The following is a 16,272-nucleotide window of genomic DNA, read 5'->3' as shown; positions in this document are numbered from 1 at the left end:
GACGTCAGAGGGAAAACCAGACAATATTGTCTCCATAAAATCTGATCCAGTTTCCCCCAAATCTCTGATAAAGTTGTGTCTGTACAGTAATCAGTGAGCTCTGTGTCGCTGAAAGTTGAAGATTGATTGACGAGTGAATGTCTGATATTATTGATTGAAATCAGTTAGTTCATACTGACGTAAACACGCGTCACATTTTAGTTTTACAGGAATATACAATGATTGGATTTTAATATAAAAATACAAAGAAATGTTGTTTTTGTAAATTTTGTTGTCATAAATTGTTAAATAGGGAAACAATATGACTGGATGAGATCTCAAAGGATTAAAAAGACATTTTTAATTTCTCCTGGACAACTATAAAACTAAACACAGATTGGTTGATGTGCACGACCGCAGGTTCACAAGCTAATTCTGCTTTATTAGGCAACAATTAAGGTTTTAATTGACATCTGAAGCACTATGTGGAGGTCAAACAGCTGAAATATTGCTATAATCCCTCATTATACATAAAATCTGTCAGCACAAGCGCCGTGGGTCAAAGTTGAAGCAGGGAGCTGTTGTGTAAACTGTGATGGATGTTTGAACTGTGTGCAGATCCATCAGTCAGCTGCTGCACTCTCTGTGATCTCAGCTATTAAAGAGCATCAGAATAACTGTTGCACAGTGCAGCAGTTCCCCACTCTTCCACTTTAAAGTGCCTTGTTATTTAATGCTTCAGTTATTTAAATGGAGCTCATTGTTCTCGGCGTAATGTCGTACAGCAGCAGTGCAGACTGCGGATGTGGACCATTTATAAGGATCTGTTCTGTTGTGGTTTGATGAAGCTGCTGCTGACACGTTGCTGCAGGGCGTCTCTCTAACTGAATGCAGATTTGTAAAACTTTACAGAGGTGAGGACAGTTTGATGTGTTATTGTGCTGAGCTGAACGGTTTTTAGAGGAAGTGTGGATGAGCACGTCTTCACTGTGAGAATTCAGAGCTCTTTAACACCGTTTTTTTTTTTTTTTTTGAGGTCCTATAGAAATCATTTTCACCTTTTTCTTACTGTTTGTCTCAACAGATAAATCTGCTTCTATCTCAACCTTTCACTGAGCTGCATCCATCATAGGAACTACACAGAACCACACATATACAGTAGGAATCCTTCCAGTAGTATAAAGAGAGAAAGTCTGTATATGGAGGTGGACCAACGGCTCAAACTGACGGCTGTTGGTGTCCCGCATAAAGCCAAAAGAAAACATCTTCTTTTAGTTAATGTACATAAGTTAACTTAAGGATTGGTGCTTGCATAATGAAAACCATCAGTTCATAAAGTGTTTAAACCTATAATGACAAAAACCATAAATGTTGTGAATTCAGTATTTAGACTCAGCGTCCCTGGTCTTAGGGAACCCCTCGAAGTTAAAGGTCTTAAAGCTCCAGTTTGAAACACTGAGGAGGATCTATTGTCAGAAACGTAATATAATATTCATTAGGTATGTTTTCATTAGTGTTTAATTACTTTAATTCGTTTTTAACTACAGGACTGCTTCTGTGGAGTCATTTTAAACCTTCATGTTGATGCCAGTAAATCCTACACACTGGTTCTTTAAGTTATGTTTTTTCACACTTTTAGTTTATTATAATAACACAAACGTCTCTATCTAGAGTCAGTGTTTGGTTCGTCCTTTCTGGGCTACTGTAGAAACATAACGGTTCAACATGGCGGACACGTTCCCTCTGTAGATAAAACGTCTCATTCTAAGGTAACGAAAACACAATGATTGTTATTTTCAGGTGATTACACACGAATGAAAACACACTATTAATATTATATTAAATTCCTGACAATAGATCCTCAGTGTTGCTCTCCACTACATTTTAGAGGTACTTTAAAGGTCTAGTGTGTATTTAAACTGTTGGCCACACCCCCATCAGTGATGTCACTGCAGTTTCTTTAATAATGACGGTCCGTTGTGACATCACTGATTGGGGGCGTGTCCAGATGCTGTAAAGTATCGCTGTTATAAAGCAGTTTCATGGCGTGTGAAGTCCGTTAAAGCAAAGAACAGAAACACTTTTTCTCTCCTCACTTGTAGATTTTCAGGATTCACACAACCGAGACTTCCCTCTGTTTCCTCTCCTACTCGTCCTATTAGAGAACTCTCCCAGGATGCAATGCAACATTTGTCTCCATTAGTAATGTAGGTTATGAGGAGAGAGCCGTGCATTGTGGGTAAAGCCCCGATGAAAACTTCTTGGAAGCCTCATACAGGGATCCAATTAAAACTCAGCAGAGTATGAGCGAGGGAAGCCGGAGAGAGAATCCCCTCGCCGCTCCGAGACAGCTCGTACTGCTGATTTCAGCAAACACTATAAATCACACAGTCTGAGCATCGATTAGCTCCAGCCGCCATTATTCTGACTGCCACCCAACGAGCGGGGCGGGGTTACATAATCAGCTCTGAAGCTCATGAAGCCACAGTCGGCTCTATAAACAGAAGTGTGAGTTCAACTCAAACGTTTGGAGGAAACTGATTTGAGTACAATTAAGTATTTGTTAAGGTAACTTGTATATTACACTAATGCAACATTTCTCCAAACTTATTTAAAATGTGGGAAAAGAATTTATCAGAATTAGAAGTTCTCTTGTATGAAACTTTACTGATCTCCACTTACTTTTGTTTTTCTTTAACTTTATAGCTTTTTATTCCTGCCAGTGGACTTGGAATATAATATTCATAGATCTGTTTTCATAAAACTGAATTAAATATAGTTAGCTGTTTCGTAGCATGGCGTTAGCTTCCTGGCAGAGCCACAGCGCTCTCTGAGCAGAGGGAACTAGATAATAATCTTCTAATAAGTCGTATCTATGGTTCGTCCTACTTACTGGAGAATGTTTCCATTATGGGATGGAGATGATTCTTCCAGGTGTTTGGAAGGACCTGAGGTGTTACCAGGGAAACGGAGTTACAGCTTGTAAAAAACGTTTTATATTTTCATGCGTTTTTCAATCAAAATCTAATCTTTTTTTTCTTTTGCCAAGTGACGATGATAATGTGCTTCCATTAGTTCCTGATAATGGACACCTGATTGTGAATTATTCATTGCTTTATTAATATTATCTCTCCTTTATTGCTCTTTGTGTGTCCTGATTTCTTTCTCTTGTGAAGCACTGTGTGTTGTGTGTTATTAGTATTATTAGCAGTAGTAGTAATATAATGTTAGTTCTGCTCATACAACATATAAAAACAGGGAGGACTTTGTGCACGCTGTTAGTTCTCCAACAGAGTTTGTTTGTGTCAGTCAGTGTGTGCCTGCTGATAATGTGTATACATCTGACCATAAAGGTGTGTGTGTGTGTGTATGTGTGTGTGTGACGACCCCCTCCCCGCTCTGACAGACCGTTGTGTCGCCCCACCAGCTGACAGGTTCAGCTTCCCGCTCAAAGACGAACCCCGAACAAGGACGAAGAGTCTTCCCGCTTTAATCTTCCTGCGTGTCGTCCCCGGCGCTCGCAGATTGAGCAGATCTGCGGCGACGGCATCACGGCGAGCTGCAGCCAAGCGTGGACGATCCCCCTCTGAAACATACTGTAGGTTAGCGTGCCAGCGTGGGGGATTACTGTCCCTGGATGTCAGATATTTGTTCCTGCTGTGTCGGACACAGAGCGCGAGCCCATCCATCAAACAACACAGAGGAAGAAATAAAGCTCATAAAGAGAAGTTTAAAATTAAAAAATACATTTTTATTTTAGGGAAATGCAAATATGGAAACTACTTTTTAAGTTAAAATGATAAAATAATAAATAAGTTCCGTGTCATGACCCGACTCAGGAAGGGAGACACAGCAACATTTAAACAGACAAACTTTATTACACAATTTAACCAAATTAAGTCAAGTTAAAGTTGCCAATAAACCAAATTTAAGAAGTTATAACTCATTCAAACAGGACGTGTATGTGCAGTAAAGTCAGGATTAACTAAATGAAAACCAAAAGCAGGTTTCTAAAGGGAGAGCAGAGAGTGAACGAGTACAACCGTCAGTCACCTGCAGAGAATAACTGAGAAACCTTTCAGAAAAACAGAAAGAAAACAGAAGAAAAACATATAAAATAAGTAAAATGCATCAAGAATGGAGGATGGAAAATAAAGATGTAACAGTAATTCCATATAAACTGTCTCTACTCAGTGTCACAAGATCATGAAATAAAATAATCATTTAAAAACCTTATTTTTTACTCTTTAAATCAACTGTTGATGTCCAACATGATGTCCAAATACAATAAAATCTCCTCTGAAAGGCTTTAATTTTAAAAAACATATGTTTTCTACTTGTTTCATATCAAGTTAAACCTTCATATACAATTAAAATGAACTCTATTTTAAAATATGTATTTTGTTTGATGCTAAATAATGACAAAGGTCAATACCTGCACACATCACAACAGAGGACAGCAGACAACAAAGATTTATAAAAACTGCTGTTAGTATTTGTTAAATATGATGTTAGTAATGGAAACATTGTCAGAATATAACACTTTGTTGTAGCACCTGAACGTTGCAGTGGACGTCCTCTGAGACAACAGGACCTGCGAGACAATCTGAGTTTCAGACCCTGATTAAATGAAGAATCTGACATGAAATTGTAGTTATTTATTTATTTTTAATGTTTATGGTTTATTTCATTTGTTACTTTCCAGTTATTTGATTTTTTTAAACGGCACAAACAGATTTAAATTGTATGAGTATTGAAATGTGTTCACTTGTGTTCATATTCTGGAGCAGAGGGCGGCAGCGGCAGTATTTGACGAGTCGAAGATGAAGGTTGAGATCAGGACTCTGTACAAACCAAAGCAGGACCACATAGTGACCCGTGTCAGTCCTGGAGCGTCGAACAGCAACTTCAAGATCTTTATAAATGGCGGTGGTTCAGCAGCTTCCTCAGTGTGTGTGTGTGTGTGTGTGTGTGTGTGTGTGTGTGTGTGTGTGTGTGTGTGTGTGTGTGTGTGTGTGTGTGTGTGTGTACTGTAACATTATGAGACCTCTGAGGGGGGAACAGCGTGTATCAATCTGCTGAAACAGAGCCGAGTCGAGGCCGACCGCCATCCCCTTTTTCTGCCGGCGCCGGCGCCGCCACCGAGTGATGGGACCGGTGGCGTGAACCCGTTGACAGGTCAATTATTCCCCCGGCTGAATTACAGCATGTAATATCTAACCCGGCACAGGGAGCAGAGATGGAAACACCCCGTGGGTAAAATATGCCACTTCCTATATATTGAACCCCCCCGTCCTCCTCCTATGGCCTCCTCCTCTTCCGCCCCTCCTCTTCCTCTTCCTCCTGCGCTCACTCCTGGATCTGTTCCTCTCTGTGAGGAATGACCCTCAAACCTTCATAAGTCAGCATCGTTGTTGTTGTTTGTCGTTTTTCTTCTTTTATTTCAGGCGTCGGCTCGCTGAGCGGTGTGTAATGCAGCTGCAGGCGGATGGGGTCAAAGGTCACAGGAAAAACAATAATAAAGGAGAAGGGGAAATGGATAGAGGGATGTTGGAGATCAGAAAATGAAGAAATACAGACATAAAAAACATCATAAAACAAACCGATTACTAAAACTTATAACAAAGACTTTTTAACTGCTTACAGAGAAATTCTTCACAAATACACTTTTATACATCATTTTATACTTTTTTTGTTAAAATAATTCACGATTCTTGAGACTTGAAAAAAAATGACTGAGCTGTGAACCAGATTTTATTATTTGGGCGCTTAAAAATTGTTTTAAACTGCAATTTAAAATATTAAATTATACAGATTATCATTTAATATATATTAAATTATGAAATACTCATTGTCTTTGTTTGTAAAACTTCGGCAGACACACTACCGCTTTTGTCCACAGGGGGCGCCAGAATCAAGCTGAACTGAAATGTGTAGTTACAATTCAAGCAACAAAAAAATCTCTAAATTTCCAGATTTTCTAGGACAAAAAAAAAAAAAAATCAAATATATAAAAACAGAAATCACATATTGTTTGAAAAAAGTGATTCAGGAAAACATTTTAGGCTACAAATATTAAAATAAAAGAAAAAACATAAAAACAATCAGTATGTTCTGTTACTCGTCCCCTTCCTGTGAAAAAAAACACTATCAAACATCTGTCACACATCTGCATTATAAACTGCAGTTTGAACGATGTGGCTGTTTACCAGCAATAGAGGCTCTAATGAAACAACTAACTCTAGTTGCATTATGGGAAATGTAGGATTATGTTTTTGGACTACAAACCAGGATATTATTGGACCGTTGTCTTGGAATAAAATATTAAATCTTCAGGTCAAACATTATTGAATAAATCCTGTTAATATTAAAAACAGCAGCTGTGCTCAAAGCTGACGTCAAACAACTCGACTTCTAAAACTCTCAAAGTCACCGTCTGACCGCCGACAGTTTGAGGGGTTCGGCATGGTTTCCCAGGTAGGACGGGGGTGAGGCCGGGGCGGAGGCGGCCATGTTGGGGTCAGTCTGTCCAGCTGGGAGGAGCTGCTGGCTGAGCGGCTGACAAAAGCTTCAGATGGTACGATTATTATTTATTTATTTATTTATTTATTTATGTTCTTTAATTCCTGTCACACCTAAACTGACGGCCTGTAAAGACGATTTATATACAGATTAGATTATTTACATATTTTTAAAGTAATTACGAATAAAAACATTAATTTAGACCTTTAACTATATTTTGTAGCTATAAGACAGCAAATACTAAATCTAAAATAAATGAGGAAAAGATGATTTAGATTTAGAAAACACGATCAGAAAATGGGTAAATAAAAGTTTGAATCAAAGATTTGCTCATATTTATAAAGTTTGACAGTTTTCAAAACAAAAGTTCAAAAACCAGAAGGTCTCAGATCCATTTATTAACTTTTTGTTCATTATTTTCTCTTTATTTTAAAGTTTATTTGCATGTTGAAGTTGTGAAGTTGTAGACGGAAATAAAATAAAACTCATGAAAAGATTGTGAAATCAGACATTTTAGGCTCAATCCCAAAAACTTGTAACTTGTAAAAATTATTTATTTATAAGAAACATGAAGATGAGGTTGATGTAGAGTGAAATTCAATCCGGAATTTGTGCGTGAGAGGATGAAACCAGTGTATAATAATAATAATAATAATAATAATAATAATAATAATTAATTCAATTCAATTTCAATTCAATTTTAGTTGTATAGCTCCAATTCATAACAGAAGTTATCTGAGGACACTTTTCAAATAGAGCAGGTCTAGACCGAACTCTTTAAACATTAATTAATTAATTAAAACTTTATTAGTAGCTCTATGTATAAACAAGATCTGACGGCTTCCTGTTTGTACAAACTGCTCAGATTTCGCCTCCTTTAACTCTCACAAAGTAAATTCTATTAAACATCATCACGTCTGTCACCAGCGAGCCAATCAGCTCACTCTGCTTTCTGCTGACACGTATACGGTGGCCCGGAGGGTTCCTGATAATGAGATGATGACTATGATTGTCTGTCGGGGGGGTGAAAACCCCACGACGATAAACGGACAGAGCTTCCAGCTGCCAGGTCGTAAGGAAGAGATTCATTTCCTCACTCAGGTCAAAAATACTGAAACATAACTTTTAAGAAAAGATGCTGTGAAATCACCTTTTATTGGCTGCAACAACAACGTAAAGCCACAAATAAAATTCTCGACAAAAATATGATCAGACTATTAAACACAACTATTGTTTGTTTACGAAGAAATCACCACATTTGTTAGCGTTAACCAGTGCCTACATTGGTGTTTTTGCTTATTGTGATGTAATTTCCTGTGTTCACATTCATCTGCTGAGGGTGGAAAGTTTCTCTGAGCTTATTAAAAGTCAGATTTTAAGGGGCGGAGCCTACCAACATGATTTTTGACATCACAGTCAGGAAGTCAACCCTGGTTCAGTCTGCAGCTTCTACAGTGACAGACACTGAGGATGGACTCTACAGGGAAGGAGGAGACATCTTGTGTCCAGCAGGAAAACGTTTTAGGGATTTTATGGTGGAAGTTGAACATATTATTGTTCCAGGCAGGTTATTTGTATATATATGTCTTAATACATGTCCGGAGGGGATCTTTAAGTGCCGCACCGCGACTGTCCATGAAGGAGCTCCATTATCCTCATTATACGACACCTAAACACACATTTCTTTGTTCTTTGAGATCTGGGAGCAGAAGGATGCAGCAGGAGGAGGCTGATCACCCCGAACAGATAGACTGTCGCTGTCAGGAACAGTTCCCGAGTCCTGCTCAGACCAAACTGGGACATGAGGTTGGCTGAATGAGGAAAAAGCTCTTTTCTGCTCTTCCTCGGTGCCTTTTGGAGTCTCTTTCAGTTCTAATCTTATCAAATCTGTTGAAGCTTTCAGTGAGTGTAAGACATCCATCTGCTCCACATTCACGCCACTGTCAGCGCTCTTTCTTCCCTCTCTCCTCAAGCACTGATTTTTTTAAACCTGACTCTCGTCACCAAGGCCAGTGGAGGCAGAGACGTCTCCCTGGCAGCGAGTTCATTTAACTCTGGTCATGTTTTTAATCCTCCTTTAGAAAGGCAGTGTGAAAGCGGCGTGAACAGGCAGCGGTGAAAGGCTCAGCTACTCTGCCAGTCAATTCAATGCGCCCACATATTAAGGAGTGTGTGTGAATAACGAGCAGTGGCAGATGAAGTGGCTCCTCTTGTGCTCCTCTTTTCATCGCAAACACAAACCGACTGAATTCACTTCAATGACTCATTTTCAAAGTTCACTTTAAGGTCGCCAAGGCTTTAAACTTCGATGGAGGACCCGCCGCCGGTGTTCAAACCGACTGATATTAGAGCTCAGCGTCACTTTCAATTAATCAACTTCAGGCTGGACGATCGGACCCGAATCATCGGTTACATTCCCTGACAAAAGATTTTTTAACAGAAACTTAAATATCTCCATCTGTAGGCCCGAGGCGCACCAGCTGGAACATACTTTGGTCTGTCAACCTTTAGCTGGTACACGTTAGTCCGTCTCTCAATACCGTCTGACTTCCTGTCAGCGCCAAGCACATTGGTTCCTACTGAGGACATAAATATTTAAAGATCCCCTCCAGACACATATTAACACATATATAAAAAACATTAAAATCCTTAAAAAAAAATCTACTCCTACCACATTAAAAATTACACAGTCTATGAAATATGCAAAAGTTTTCCTGCTGGACACAAGATGTCTCCTCCTTCTCTGTAAAGTCCATCCTCAGTGTCGGAGCACTGCTGGATGTCACTGTAGAAGCTGCAGGACTCAACCAGGATTGACTTCCTGACCGATTTCACTAATAATGCTCGTAGCCCTTTAAAACCGGATTTTGTTTGATGACTTTCATCATTCTAGTGTCAAACTCTGCACACACATCAAACATCCCATTGTAGGAACAAGAAATGATTTCTGACTGGAGAGAACGTTAAAATCACAAATAGTTTATTTTTTACAGCTGCTCACAAACAGGAGGAAATAACGTATCTGTTGGGGACTATTTACAGCAGCGGATTACGGGACATTTGGTGCTCTCTCCTATACATTTTGAAAGCCTTTTACTGCACTTAAACTGTTCTTGTTTTCTTTTGTTTATCAATTAATAATTTTTGGTTCTTCCTCATGTGAATCACTTTGGACTCTCTATGCGTGCATGTAAACATACGCTCGTTAACTCCAGCTGAGCACATACAGCACATCACGCATGTAAAGGGACGTCACAGTGACCGTGTGATGAGTAAAATAATCATATTTCATGCATCTCCATCCTGACACGCCGCATCACGAGTCGCTTTAAACACAGCGGGAGGGGAGAAACTGATGCTGCACTGACCCATTTATGTATTAATGTATTTATTTCCCTGCCATCGCAGTCACAAATGAAGATTAATGACACAAAAACAGAGGAAAAAATGTTACAAAGCGAACCTCCATCATTACAGTACAGCGCAGAGAGTGTGTGTGTAATGGTTGGAGGCTGCCTCTTTAGCTGAACACAGGAAACCAACAGCAGAACATCCACTCATCTAACACACAGAGACAGTAATAATCCAGAGACTTTACACTCCTTCATCTCCTCACGCACATCTACACTGAAAAAAAATATCTACTACTTCTGCTGAGAAACTGACAGAAAGCTCGTACTAATATCTGTGGTGTCAAATTCAAACAGCTCAGGTTACAAAGTTCAAAAAGGTTTAAGAACACAATGAAATAGAAAAGTACTTTAGCCAAGTTTTAAACCTTTGAAACAACCTTAATTGTTCTCTCAGATCATTTGGATTGGCTCTACATTAGACATGAGCTGCCTTGAAACAATTATGCCACACATTTATTTTTTCTGCATCTTCACCGTCATGTATCATGTATAAAATTAGGCTGATGTATGATCTAATTCACTTTAATAAAGAGGAAAACCTACACAAAGGTTAGATTTACGCTTGCAGCAAGGATTAGGACTAGAAACTAGGATTAGAAAAAATCAGAGCAGAAGGAACAGAGAGTCAACAGGTGAAAGGATTCAGGAGAAACAGGATATATGATACTGGAGCAACAACACTAAGGAAGGTTCACTTGTACAAGTATGGACAGGGTGATCGGTAACCTGACTGCGTCAGATGGTTTGTTACTCAGAACCATCTGGGAAGTCGTCGTTCATAACTGTAAAAAAGGTCAGGCACTTTCAGAAAATATCACCGTCTATCAGGAGCAAACTTCAACCAATCAGATGAATAAACCCTGTAGCAGTCAAACTCTTACTGAAGTCGGAAGAAAAGAGAAAATACCTTTTCCATCGAGGAAAGCCTTCAGTGCCATTCTTTGCTCTTCTTTCAACAAAGAAATACTCTCCAGTTAGGGTGCCACTGTACCGACCACAAATTTATAGATGGAAGCCTCCAGTCCAGCTGCCTCGCAAGGTTATGTGATCGGGGAACGAGCAGGTTGATATGGGAGTAAACGCAGTCCGTCTGTACTCAATGTCCCTCAATTCACAGGATTACAATACCACTCAGGATAAAGACTGTCAGCCTGCAAAAGCCAGATAGTGAACACATCCGGTTGACAGTTAACCCAGGAGGTGGGAGGGTGCAGGTGATTAGTACAAGCAGGTACTGAGATTAAACATCATCCCACCAACCAACCAACCACAGAAGGACAGCTTTAATGTCCATGGGATTTATTAACATAAAGAAACACAAACAACAACGCCACTAAATCCAGACAATCAAACTAAATCCCAGGCTGAGGCAGTTACAGCTCAGGTGGACCTCATTAGCAATCAGCACACCTGGACAGAGGTAGAGGGACCAGAGGAGGACAAGGGACAAACAGAACAGGGAGACTCATACAGTCATTACAATCAGGATGTGAGCATGTTAGCATACTGATGTTAGCATTTTGCCCATTCCACCTATAAACCGTGACTTTAACAAATAATAAAATAGGCAACTAGTAATAAAATATTAGTAAGTAAACCCCAAAACCCCTTTTCTCTGCTGAAACCCTCTGTATGTGCATATTTACTAGTGTTATTGATTGATTCAGGTCAAAATCTGGACATTTGTGGTGGCAGCTGAGTGTGCCCTGCTACGTAGCCGTTAGCCTGAGAGTGGAGAGTTGGCCTCACTGAGCCACTTAGCTTAGCTAACTTTACAACACAGGTACCACAAATGTTTACAAATAGCTGTGAATGTGCTTCTAGTGACACAGAGAGTCTGGCAGCAGCTGCTCATGGCCGATTAGCTCTGTTAGTATTTTTTAAGGATGGGACGGAGCAGAATTTAGGGGTTTAACTACACTTTAACATGGAGAAATAAATGTAAAATAGTTAATGTGTTTGTTTAAATTGGAGATCTAATTAATAATGTTTTGGGATTTTTTACAGTGTAAAAATAATGGAGACTAAAAATAGAAGACATTTGGCCCTGCGCTTTAAAACGCCTCCTTTAAGCGAACCCATCTGGGAGGCCGTTTTCTGCAGCACGAAGAACAAAAGAGATCCATGACGAGCGATCAGGGACCTCCAGGAGCCGCGGCCTGCTGGGATTGATCCCAGAATGCACTTGGGGGTGGAGACTTATGGGAAGAAATGTTATTTTTTTTCTCCACCACAGCGAAGGGTTGATGTCCAGCTGCTGACGGCGAGAGTGAAGGGAAGAAGACTCTCCTGCCTTTTTTGGGGTCTGAGCAGAGAGGCCCAGTACGAGTGTGTGTTTATGTGGGAGAATATAAATGAGCTGCTTCCCACGGGACGGGGAGCTGCGCCAATTATTTCTTCTTGGGAAAACACTCGCGGAAAGATCGGGAGACAGAAGACGAGGGAGGGCGAGATGAAAGAAGATCAAATTTTTGCCTTTTTGTTCCCACTGATTCGGCGCAGAGCGAGGCTTTGTGTCGCAGCAGAAGACTCTTTGGTTTCATTACTCTGATGGAGGGAGACGATGCGCTGACACACACTCGCCCCCGCCGCCCACTGAAGTGTCCTTGAGCAACACAATGACTCCCACCATTACAGAGTTCCTGACCTCGGAAGAAAGTCCCTCCCTCCAGGGACACAGCTGGGGTTGCAGTGACAGTAGTAATAATAATAATAAATACCATGGATGTATTAATATCTGCCTTGCAGTAGTTTGTCCCAAAATAAATTTCCCTGTAGACCTCCATTATATAAAAGATGTCTTGAAAACAGTTGAGAGTAAACTGCAAACAAGATTAATTTGTACTGTTTACATTATGATTATTTTTTTTATCCAAGAAAGGTTTTAAAACTTGTTAAACTGTCTAAGAGTCTTTTCTCAGACTCCACAAAAGATATTTTTATGTGTGACGTTCGAATATAAAGTCTATGAGCCAGTCAGAGAAACAGCATTGGGTCTGTGCTGTAGAATACAGGTTTAAGACACTTCTTCACTCTGTCTCCATCCACTAACTATATGCTGTCAGGTAAGAAACCGATACTTCGTACCAAGTTGATGCCAAAATTCTGAAAACTTGACAGTAATTGTTTAATGCCGTTAAATGCCACAGGAAGAAGAACATATAGACGAAGGCGACAAGTGCAGCTGTACAGGGGATTTACTCCCGATGCTTTCGTGCACAGATCTCCCTCGTCAACTCTCTCCGCTGTTGGTGAGGGTGCAGCTCTCCACCGCTGTCTGTCTCGTCTCAGAGCTCAGCAGTGGAGAGCTGCACCCTCACCAACAAAAGAGTCATTTATTCATGTAATCTGTGCAAAAGAGGAAAATAAACACTCAGAAGAATCCAGTTCATTCAGGAAACTCAGGTAATGGCTGCACTAAGGCAACAGACACTGCAAGACACTTTTAAAGGGAGAGAGAAATTCCCTACAGACAGCGACAAGACCAAGAAAGATTATTCTTAATGCAATGCAGAGCTATTCACCTGCATTATTAAGGAAAATACAAGTATTGATCAGGATATTCGTGAGCTTTAAGTTTGATAATCAAAGAAATATGTCGATTAAAAAGCTTTTATTTCTGTAAATTGACTTCAAAACAACCTGTGCACCTGTGCAACCTGTGTATTTAAGTTGCTGAAAACAAAAAACTTCTTGTCTTCAGATCGTTTTAAAATGTGATCTGCAAAATCTAACGTCTTTACAGCTGCCAGTTCATTTTAGTGGAGCAAAAAGTAACATATATCATCTTTAAGATGTAGTGTAAAAAGATGTCTGGCCACTAGGGGGTGAAAGCACTACAACAAATCTCCATATGTTCCCTTATGTTTCCTAAATAAGCATCTCCTCTGTCAGCTCAGTCACCTGCAAACACTGTGAAACAGTCAGAGTGAAGCAAACAGTGAATCAAACCTTAATGATAATGTGATCTCCTCGACGATAGCGTTTTATTGGAGCCAATGTAAATGTGATTTATGTGCTGGCGGTGCGCTGAATATGATCCCACGTCATTTATCTTCAAGTGTGACTATTTTCCATCCATTAATTCTGGAGGAATGAGAAAACAGTCTGAGAGCCAGAAATTAGACTGGAGTGTCAGGAAGCAGCCGCAGCAGTGGGGGGTTGTGGGAAATAAGACAGGAGCCAAAGTGGTTCAATTAGCCTGTCAGTTTATGTCTGAAATCTGAATACATTTTTCCTCATGTGCATAGATTATTGGGGTTTAACGCTTCTCCCGATGCAGCGTAACGTGAAGTTGCAGCGTGAAGGCTGCATGCAGTGGACCGCGGGCAGTCCACGCACACAAGACTCAACTCCACTGAGGATTACTGAATACTTCCTCTTCTTCTGCTGCAGCTTCACAGCGGGAAAAACTCCCGTAATATGCAGGTTAAAGAAATCCTCACATTTTCCACTGTTTAAGGATCAGTGTTGTGATATTCTGCATTTATAGAATACAGTATTGTATTTTGAGTTTTACCTGTATGTAAATTAGAGTGTCTGGTCCCTGGTGCCCGATTGGCTACAGCAGAAGAAGCGTGTCCATCACGGTTCCTACTACCTATCCTTTCAAGAGCTAGCTAGAAAACTGACTCTCACACTGACTTACTGATACTGTTTTGGCTGTCTATAGGTTTTGGTAAGTACAAGTAATTAAAATTTTTCCTTATCTCAAGCTCCTTGAGTCCTCTTTTGGTTATTTCTTTAATTTAAACAGCATTTATCCGGCCTTTCCTTTGTAGTTTTACCTCCCCTTTTTCATTTTGTAAAATATATCTAATTTCCTTAAAATAAATAAGTTACACACATCTGGTTTTATGTTGCTTCGCTATTCCCTTTACGAGCTGGGTCGTAACATAAATGGGGGCTCTTCCAGGATGTCTGTAAAAAAATTCCCGTATTAAAAGTTGTTGAAAAGTTGGAAATTGGATTGAGTTAAAAAAAAAAAGGTAAGAGAGTGTGTGCAGCTGTGTTAATTGGTGCTAATCTCACTGTTTAACTAGGAGCTCTTAGTCAGATTGACAGCTGCTGTAAAGACTTGGCTCAAATAGCGAATTACTTCAGAATCACGAGCCAAACCTGTTAATTCATAAGTTCTAATTGTTGGTGTCATGTCTGTCATAAATATAAGTGTTTTATTTTTAACTTCTATTGTTACTTGCTGTTTTATCCCTCCTGTCCTGTGGCTCACAGACTTTCTGAGAGGTGGCGCCTGAAACAAATGAAGCTCAAAAGATACAGAAAGGCTCAAAACTTGAGGAAATAAATTTTAGTCAAATAAACGTACTATGGGCACCAAACTCAGTAGACCCCATAGACTTTGTTTAACCAGAAACAGCTGTAATATCACTATGGCTCACAGGACTCCATAATTTCAACTAATTTTAGCTTGTAACATCACCAGCAGTTTATTTGTCAGCAGTTCACGGTTTCTCTCTCTCAGAATTAGAAATAGCACGTTTTCTTCCTCTCTGCACAGACTGACGTGAATGCAGCGTAACCCTCTAATGCAACCTTCCTGTTTTGGTGAGCGCGGCTGCCTTTAATCCTGCACTCTGAAGCCCAACCTGTGTCCTTGCCCACACACTCAGAGTACAGTGGAAATTATTATATCACATTGCTAATTTATTGTCCGGGCTTTTAAAAGTTTGAGAGGCTTTTTATACTCACAAGTGGTACACAGTGTTAGCAAACAGTCCGCACACACTCACTCGCCGAACATGACCACATATTATTATTAATTTATCAGCGTTCGAGCTGCTGCTTTTAAAAGTTTGAAAAGCTTCTCTTTTTTTTGAAGGTAAAGTGTGTTTCTGTGAGCGGCAGCGGCAGCCTCGGGCTTCACTTTGTAAAACAAGCTGCCCCCTCCGCGACCTTAACCTGCAATATTTACCCAGAATGCATTGAGTTTGCCACAATAATAAAAGTAATCTCAATCCAAATGTCAGAGGCGGCAGGCGGAGAAGGGGAAGGTTTTTTTTAAACAGAGGAAACGGTTGCTGGAGCCCGAGGCGAGTGTTTGTGGCGCGAGGGGAGCAGGAAGTGAGACGAGTGTCACCTTTAATGAAATGATGCTTTCTCATTATCTCGCCGTCTGAAAGGTAACAGGAGCCTCTTTCTGCAGGTAACACCACTTCAGACTAACTCGGAGGCTGTTTTCACCCCGAGTGGAGGAAGAAAAAAACAAAAAAACATGAGCTGTGAGTGTGATTTTATAGCTGCAGACGTACCTGAACACATTCACACTGCAGGTAAAAGGGACTGATGTTTAACAGCAGGGTGAACACACAGGTCTGCTCTGTAAATGACATGTCCTGTC

This window comes from Dicentrarchus labrax, unplaced genomic scaffold, assembly GCF_905237075.1.
Source record: "Dicentrarchus labrax unplaced genomic scaffold, dlabrax2021, whole genome shotgun sequence".
NCBI classification, from domain to species: Eukaryota; Metazoa; Chordata; class Actinopteri; family Moronidae; genus Dicentrarchus; species Dicentrarchus labrax.
The sequence above is the reverse complement of the archived record's forward strand: the minus strand, read 5'-3'. Positions refer to the sequence as shown.